Here is an 8,744-nt window from a genome sequence, read left to right as displayed (position 1 = left end):
CTGCTTGACATATATTTCCTTTTTCTGTTAAATTAATTTTTATTGCAGTAATACTGGTTTATAACATTATATCAATTTTAGTGTACATCATTATATTTCAACTTCTGTATCGACTCCATCAGATTCACCACCAGAAGTCTAGTTGTCATCAGTCACCCAGCATATGTGCCCCTTTACCCCTTTGCCCTCTCCCCTCCCCCCTTCGCCTCTGGGAAACAGCAATTTATTCTCTGTGTTTATATGTTTATTTGTTGTTGTTGTTGTTGTTTTATCTTCCATGTATGAGTGAAATCCTATGTCATTTGACTTTCTCCGTCAGACTTATTTCGCTTAGCATAATACTCTCAAGTTCCCTCCACGTTGTCAAAAATGGCAAGATTCCCTCTTTTTATGGCTGAGTAGTACTCCATGGTATGTGTGTGTGTGTGTGTGTGTGTGTGTATCACATCGTCTTTATCCATTCATCTGTTGATGGTCACTTAGGTTGCTTGCAAGTCTCGGCTGTTATGAATAATGCTCCCATGAAAATAGGGGTGCATAAATCTTTTGGAATCAGTGAGTTTGTGTTCTTTGGATAAATACACAGAAGTGGACTACCTGGATTATGTGGTAGTTCTGTTTTTCATTTTCTGAGAGATCTCCATGCTGTTTTCTATAGTGGCTGCCCCAGTTTACATTCCCACCAGTAATATATGAGGGTTCCCTTTTCTCTACATCCTCTCCAACACTTATTTTCTTTTTCGTGATAGCCATTCTGACAAGCATGAGGTGATATCTCATTATGGTTTTGATTTGCGTTTCCCTAGGAATTAGTGATGTAGAACGTCTTCTCAGGTGCCTATTGTCCACCTGAATACCTTGTTTGGAAAACTATCTAAGATCCTCCACACATGTTTTAATTGGGTTTTTCCTGTTTGTTTTGTTGTTGTTGAGTTGTATAAGTTCTTTCTATACTTTGCATATTAGCCCCTTATCTGATTTATGATTGGCAAATATCTTCTCTCAGTTGGTAATGGTCTTTTCATTGTGTTGATGGTATCCCTTGCCATGCTTAATATCCCAAGAAATAAAAGGGGAACAGTTTTGTCTCGGTGTTTTTAGACACACACATAAGAAAGAACGGTGAGAATTATGCTTCGATATTTTTTGGAAACAGGTCGCTATCAGCAGAAGGGCAGACAGCTATTGGGAGTGGTGGCTGAAAGGTGGTCCCCAACAGTGGTGGCCTTTGGAAGAGACCAGGCAGCCTTGGGTATCAGCACAGCCTAGGCAACTGGAAGGCAGGGGCTCCTAAGATTCCATGACACCTCCACCTTCCAATTCTGTTATTGTAACGCCAGACCGTTAACTGGTGCGCTGAGGCCTCTCTCCATCACTCCTGTCTGACTCTGAGCTGCAGGCGGTGCCTGTGGCTCTGAGCTCTGTCATCTTGAACCTTGTTTTGGCAGTTCCGGACCCTCAGCTGTTGTGGAGTGCTGATCAAGTCGTTCTCCACCGTGAGTTAAGAAGTCTTGTTTGACGTAGTCCCATTTGTTTCTTCTTGCTTCTGTTTCCCTTGCCTGAGGAGACATGATAATCCAAAGGATACTGTGAAGACCAATGTCAAAGAGTGCACTGCCTATGTTTTCTTCTAATTTTCTGGTTTCAGGTCTTACATTCCAGTCCTTAATGCATTTTGAGTTAATTTTCTGTGTCGTGTAAGATAATGGTCTACTTTCATTCTTTTGCATGTGGCTGTCCAATTTCCCAGTAACATTTATTGAAGAGACGTTCCTTTCCCCACTGTACGTTCTAGGCTCTTTTGTCAAAGATTAGCTGTCCAGAGATGTGAGGGTTTATTTCTGTGCTCTCCATTCAGTTCCATTGATCTTTGTGTCTGTTTTCTTTCCAGTATCATGATTTTTTTTTTTTTTGAGGAAGTTTAGTCCTCATCTAACATCTGCCACCAATCTTCACCTTTTTGCTGTGGAAGATTGGGCCTGAGCTGACATCCATGCACATCTTCCTCTATTTTCTTTTCTGTAGGACTGGTGCCACAGCATGACTTGTTAAGCAGTGAGTAGGTCCACACCCGCTATCTGAACTGGCGAGCCCTGGGCCGCTGAAGTGGCACATGTGAGCTCAAAGCACTCTGCCTGCCAACGGGCTGGCCCCATAATGTTTTGATTAATAGAGCTTGTAGTATATTTTGAAATCAGGGAGTACCATACCTCCAGCTTTGTTTCTTTTGTCTCAGGACTGCTTTGGATGCAGGTGCTTATTATAATGATTGACCTGGGGGTAGGAAACATGGAGCTGTATAACTTTTATGCAAAAGACAAAAGCAGGACAGAGCAGAACAACAAGGATACTTTCAATCAAGTCGCTAAAGCAGGGGAGAAACTGTTGGAGGACTCTAGAATGGAAGGGGATCTGGCCCATCTGACTGCACTTTAACTTCATCCATTTTATAGCATAGACATGAGGCCTTAGGGACATACGCCTCAGGCACCCGGCACTCCACCTTGACAACAGTGAGAGCCATAATTTCAAATTCTAGCGTGCTTTGAGTAGAAGTGAAATTTACTCTTTCTGCTCATCGATGAGACCAATCTTCTCTGAGTCTCTCACTTTACAAAGTAAGTCCTGTCATTCTTCATTCAAACTTCAACAGTGAGGTTTGAACTCAGAAAATCTTATAAATATTCTAGCCACCTAACAAAACACCAGAAAGTTGGCAAGTCCATTCCAGTTCAGGACAGTTGGGCCCACTAGACCACAGACTTTGAGACATAAAGAAAAGAATGTCACATCCAACTGACACCAAAAGAGAGATTTCTCTAAAGCTTTTCATGGCTCTGACACACCAATAGCATTCCACAGTGTCGTTGGAGGATGGTGTGGCGTGGGGAGGAGATGAGCTTCAAAAGCGGTTGATGCGGTCCTCTGTCCTTTATCTTGACATGAAAGCTCGGTGGTACATGGCCAGACCCATCGCGCCCTCAGCTCAGGCGAGTGCAGCAGCTAAACTGAAGAGACCAATGCCACAGGGGGTCTCCCAATTCTCCTCTTCACAAGACCCGGGTGGGAAGAGATGACAAGAAAGTGAGCAGGGCATTCAGGGCACCACTTTCCCCTGCCTGCCTGTGCCTCTCTTGTCAACCTCAGCTTCTCTGTCACTGAACCCCATCACACACATACACTGTGGGTCATCCACCATCCCTGAACCGTGACCTTGAAATTCCACATTCTGGTAGAGGAATATAACTGCAGGTCAGTAGCATGATGACAGCTCGAAGGGATCTGTCCAGCAACAATCCATCAACACTGCTCCGCATCCCTGATCTGTTCCAAACGTGAGTGAACTGAATGACAAGAAATAGCATCAGGTTGCCAAGTGTTTGCAAAAGAAACGGCCACTACGTGTATTCAGGATATACTCATAAACCACTGTAATCATTTTCAGAGCTGGAAAAGAGCTCTTGTGGGACTAGAAGGCATAATATGTGGATATCCGGAAGCAACAAGTAGGAAAGATAGTTTACAGACATTTAAAAAGTAACAGCCACAAAAGCGGCCCACACATAGAGAAGGATTTTAGGAGGTAGAGATGTCACACTGACTTAAGTTTGAAGATAAGCCAACATGCTGCCCTAGTGAGGGGCAAGAAGTCGACACAACACAGGGATGCAGCAAGAGGAGTATTGTGAGTCAGGACAGAGAATAATTTTTTAACGAAGTATTCATTCACTTAGTATTACACTCTGCTTTTGTCCCTTTTAATGGATGTAGAAAAAACTGGAGAAAGCCCAGCGAATAGCAGCATGAGAGTCTAAAAGTTTGCCATCTTTCATGTCTGGGAAAACCTTAAGATCGGTTTACATTTAGAGAGAAAGTGGGGTGACTTCGTGACGGTGCTTCAGAAGACAAACTTTGTTGGGACACTGGTTTCTCTTTCTGTTTTGAGATGCACACAGGAATGGGCACTGAGAACTATGCTTAGATATTTTCTGGAAAGAGACAGGTCGGTAGTGTCACCACGAGAGTAGACAGCTGCTTTGGGGTAATGCCCATCAGCAGTGGCCTTCAGAAAAGGCCGGGCAGCCTGGGGTAGCAGCAGGGCCTAGGCAACTGGAAGGCAGGGGCTCCTAAGATTCCATGACACCTCCACCTTCCAATTCTGTTATTGCAACGCCAGACCGTTAACTGGCGCGCTGGGGCCTCTCTCCATCACTCCTGTCTGACTCTGAGCTGCAGGCGGTGCCTGTGGCTCTGAGCTCTGTCATCTTGAACCTTGTTTTGGCAGTTCCGGACCCTCAGCTGTTGTGGAGTGCTGATCAAGTCGTTCTCCACCGTGAGTTAAGAAGTCTTGTTTGACGTAGTCCCATTTGTTTCTTCTTGCTTCTGTTTCCCTTGCCTGAGGAGACATGATAATCCAAAGGATACTGTGAAGACCAATGTCAAAGAGTGCACTGCCTATGTTTTCTTCTAATTTTCTGGTTTCAGGTCTTACATTCCAGTCCTTAATGCATTTTGAGTTAATTTTCTGTGTCGTGTAAGATAATGGTCTACTTTCATTCTTTTGCATGTGGCTGTCCAATTTCCCATTAACATTTATTGAAGAGACGTTCCTTTCCCCACTGTGCGTTCTTGGCTCTTTTGTCAAAGATTAGCTGTCCATAGATGTGAGGGTTTATTTCTGTGCTCTCCATTCCGTTCCATTGATCTTTTTTTTTATTTTTATTTTTTATTAATGTTATGGTAGATTACAACCTTGTGAGATTTCAGTTGTACATTTTTGTTAGTCATGTTGTGGGTACACCACTTCCCCCTTTATGCCCTCCCCCCACCCCCCCTTTTCCCTGGTAACCACCGATCAGATCTGCTTATCAATATACTAACTTCCACCTATGAGTGGAGTCATATAGAGTTCATCTTTCTCTGACTGGCTTATTTCGCTTAACATAATACCCTCAAGGTCCATCCACGTTGCTGTGAATGGGCCAATTTTGTCTTTTTTTATGGCTGAGTAGTATTCCATTGTGTATATATACCACATCTTCTTTATCCAATCATCAGTTTCTGGGCATGTAGGTTGGTTCCACGTCTTGGCTATTGTAAATAATGCTGCGATGAACATAGGGGTGCAACGGACTCTTGAGATTTCTGATTTCAGGTTCTTAGTATAGATACAGTAATGGGATGGCTGGGTCATGGGGTATTTCTATTTGTAACTTTTTGAGAAATCTCCATAGTGTTTTCCACAGTGGCTGTACCAGTTTGCATTCCCACCAACAGTGTATGAGGGTTCCTTTTTCTCCACAACCTCTGCAACATTTGTCGCTCTTGGTTTTGGATGTTTTTGCCAATCTAACGGGTGTAAGGTGATATCTTAGTGTAGTTTTGATTTGCATTTCCCTGATGATTAGCGATGATGAACATCTTTTCATGTGTCTATTGGCCATATTCATATCTTCTTTTGAGAAATGTCTGTTCATGTCCTCTGCCCATTTTTTGATCGGGTTGTTTGTTTTTTTGTTGTTAAGCAGTGTGAGTTCTTTGTATATTATGGAGATTAACCCTTTGTTGGATAAGTGGCTTGTAAATATTTTTTCCCAATTAGTGAGCTGTTTTTTTATTTCAATCCTATTTTCCCTTGCCTTGAAGAAGCTCTTTAGTCTGATGAAGTCCCATTTGTTTATTCTTTCTATCGTTTCCCTCAACTGAGGAGTTATAGTGTCTGAAAAGATTCTTTTGAAACTGGTGTCAAAGAGTGTACTGCCTATATTCTCTTCCAAAAGACTTATTGTCTCAGGCCTAATCTTTAGGTCTTTGATCCATTTTGAGTTTATTTTGGTGTGTGGTGAAAAAGAATGGTCAATTTTCAATCTTTTGCATGTGGCTGTGCAGTTTTCCCAGCACCATTTGTTGAAGAGACTTTCTTTTCTCCATTGTAGGCCCTCTGCTCCTTTGTCGAAGATTAGCTGTCCATAGATGTGTGGTTTTATCTCTGGGCTTTCAATTCTGTTCCATTGATCTGTGGACCTGTTTTTGTACCAGTACCATGCTGTTTTGATCACTGTAGCTTTGTAGTATGTTTTGAAATCGGGGATTGTGATTCCGCCGGCTTTGTTTTTCTTGCTCAGGATTGCTTTAGCAATTTGCGGTCTTTTGTTGCCCCATATGAATTTTAGGATTGTTTGTTCAATTTCTGTGAAGAATGTTCTTGGGATTCTGATTGGGATAGCATTGAATGTGTAGATTGCTTTAGGTAGTATGGACATTTTAACTATGTTTATTCTTCCAATCCATGTGCATGGAATGTCTTTTCATCTCTTTATGTCATCGTCAATTTCTTTCAAGAAAGTCTTGTAGTTTTCATTGTATAGATCCTTCACTTCCTTGGTTAAGTTTATCCCAAGGTATTTTATTCTTTTCGTTGCGATTGTGAATGGGATTGAGTTCTTGAGTTTTTTTTCTGTTAGTTCATTGTTAGTGTATAGAAATGCTACTGATTTATGCACGTTAATTTTATACCCTGCTACTTTGCTGTAGTTGTTGATTATTTCTAATAGATTTTCTATGGATTCTTTGGGGTTTTCTATATATAAGATCATGTCGTCTGCAAACAGCGAGAGTTTTACTTCTTCGTTACCTATTTGGATTCCTTTTATTTCTTTTTCCTGCCGAATTGCTCTGGCCAGCACCTCCAGTACTATGTTGAATAGGAGTGGCGAAAGTGGGCACGCTTGTCTTGTTCCTGTCCTCAGAGGGATGGCTTTCAGTTTTTGTCCATTGAGTATGATGTTGGCTGTGGGTCTGTCATATATGGCCTTTATTATGTTGAGGTACTTTCCTTCTATACCCATTTTATTGAGGGTTTTTATCATAAATGGGTGTTGGATCTTGTCGAATGCTTTCTCTGCATCTATTGAGATGATCATGTGGTTTTTGTGTTTCATTTTGTTGATGTAGTGTATCACGTTGATTGACCTGCGGATGTTGAACCATCCCTGTGTCCCTGGTATAAATCCCACTTGATCATGGTGTATAATCTTTTTGATGTATTGCTGTATTCGGTTTGCCAAAATTTTGTTGAGGATTTTTGCATCTATGTTCATCAGTGATATCGGCCTGTAGTTCTCCTTCTTTGTGTTGTCCTTGTCAGGTTTGGGGATCAGAGTGATGTTGGCTTCATAGAATGTGTTAGGGAGTACTCCATCTTTCTCAATTTTCTGGAACAGTTTGAGAAGAATAGGTATTAAGTCTTCTTTGAATGTTTGGCAGAATTCTCCAGAGAAGCCGTCTGGTCCTGGACTCTTATTTTTGGGGAGGTTTTTGATTACCGTTTCTATTTCCATACTTGTCATTGGCCTATTCAGATTCTCCATTTCTTCCTGATTCAGTTTGGGGAGATTGTAGGAGTCTAGGAATTTGTCCATTTCTTCCAGGTTGTTCAATTTGTTGGCATATAGTTTTTCATAGTATTCTCTTATGATCTCTTGTATTTCATTGGTATCTGTTGTGATTTCTCCTCTCTCATTCCTAATTTTATTTATTTGCGATTTCTCTCTTCTTTTCTTGGTGAGTCTGGCTAAGGGTTTGTCAATTTTGTTAATTCTTTCGAAGAACCAACTCTTTGTTTCATTGATCCTTTCTATTGTATTTTTTGTTTCAATATCGTTTATTTCTGCTCTTATTTTTATTATTTCCCTCCTTCTACTGACTCTGGGCTTTGCTTGTTCTTCTTTCTCTAGTTCTGTTAGGTGTCGTTTGAGGTTGCTTACGTGAGCTTTTTCTTGTTTAGTGAGGTGAGCCTGTATTGCGATGAATTTCCCTCTTAGGACTGCTTTTGCTGCATCCCAAATGGTTTGGTATGTCGTGTTCTCATTTTGATTTGTCTCCAGATAATATTTGACTTCTTCTTTAATTTCTTCAATGATCCATTGTTTGTTCAGAAGTGTGTTGTTTAGTCTCCACATTTTTGCACCTTTCTCTGCTTTTTTCTTGTAGTTGATTTCTAGTTTCATAGCATTATAATCAGAAAAGATGCTTGATATTATTTCAACTCTCTTGTATTTATTGATGTTTGCTTTGTTTCCCAAAATATGGTCAATCCTTGAGAATGTTCCATGTGCATTTGAGAAGAATGTGTAACCTGCTGTTTTTGGATGAAGTGTTCTCTATATATCCATTAAGTCCATCTGGTCTAATTTTTCATTTACTTCTATTATTTCCTTGTTGATTTTCTGTCTGGATGTTCTGTCCATTGGTGTTAATGGTGTGTTGAGGTCCCCTACTATTATTGTATTGTTGTTGATGTCTTCTTTTAGTTCTATTAAGAGTTGCTTTACAAATTTGGGTGCTCCTGTGTTGGGTGCGTATATATTTATAAGTGTTATGTCTTCTTGGTGGAGAGTCCCTTTTATCATTATATACTGTCCCTCTTTGTCTTTCTTTATCTGTTTTGCTTTGAAATCTACCTTGTCTGATATTAGTATAGCGACACCTGCTTTCTTTTGTTCATTATTAGCTTGGAGTATTGTTCTCCATCCCTTCACTCTGAGTCTGTGTTTGTCTTTGGGGCTGAGGTGTGTTTCCTGGAGGCAGCATATTGTTGGATCTTGTTCTTTGCTCCATCCTGCCACTCTGTGTCTTTTGATTGGGGAGTTCAATCCATTTACATTTAGAGTGATTATTGAGATGTGGGGGCCTACCACTACCATTTTGTGTCTTGTTTTCCGGTTTTCTTCAGTTTCCTTTGT

The 8,744-nt window shown here is 40.9% G+C and overlaps 1 protein-coding gene across 1 annotated transcript in view; it reads left to right on the top strand.

Moving 5' to 3' along the window:
* The first annotated feature begins 1,380 nt into the window (after nucleotides 1-1,380).
* LOC138924251 (neuroblastoma breakpoint family member 6-like) overlaps nucleotides 1,381-8,744 on the top strand; it is a 30,785-nt gene continuing 23,421 nt past the window's right edge. The window contains exon 1 of the mRNA XM_070267927.1: nucleotides 1,381-1,496. The gene's annotated coding sequence lies outside the window, so the exon portion shown is untranslated. The remainder of the gene's footprint in view (nucleotides 1,497-8,744) is intronic.

This window comes from Equus caballus, chromosome 5 (assembly GCF_041296265.1).
Source record: "Equus caballus isolate H_3958 breed thoroughbred chromosome 5, TB-T2T, whole genome shotgun sequence".
NCBI lineage: Eukaryota > Metazoa > Chordata > Mammalia > Perissodactyla > Equidae > Equus > Equus caballus.
Note: the sequence above shows the minus strand (reverse complement) of the source record. Positions and strands in the feature narration are given on the sequence as shown.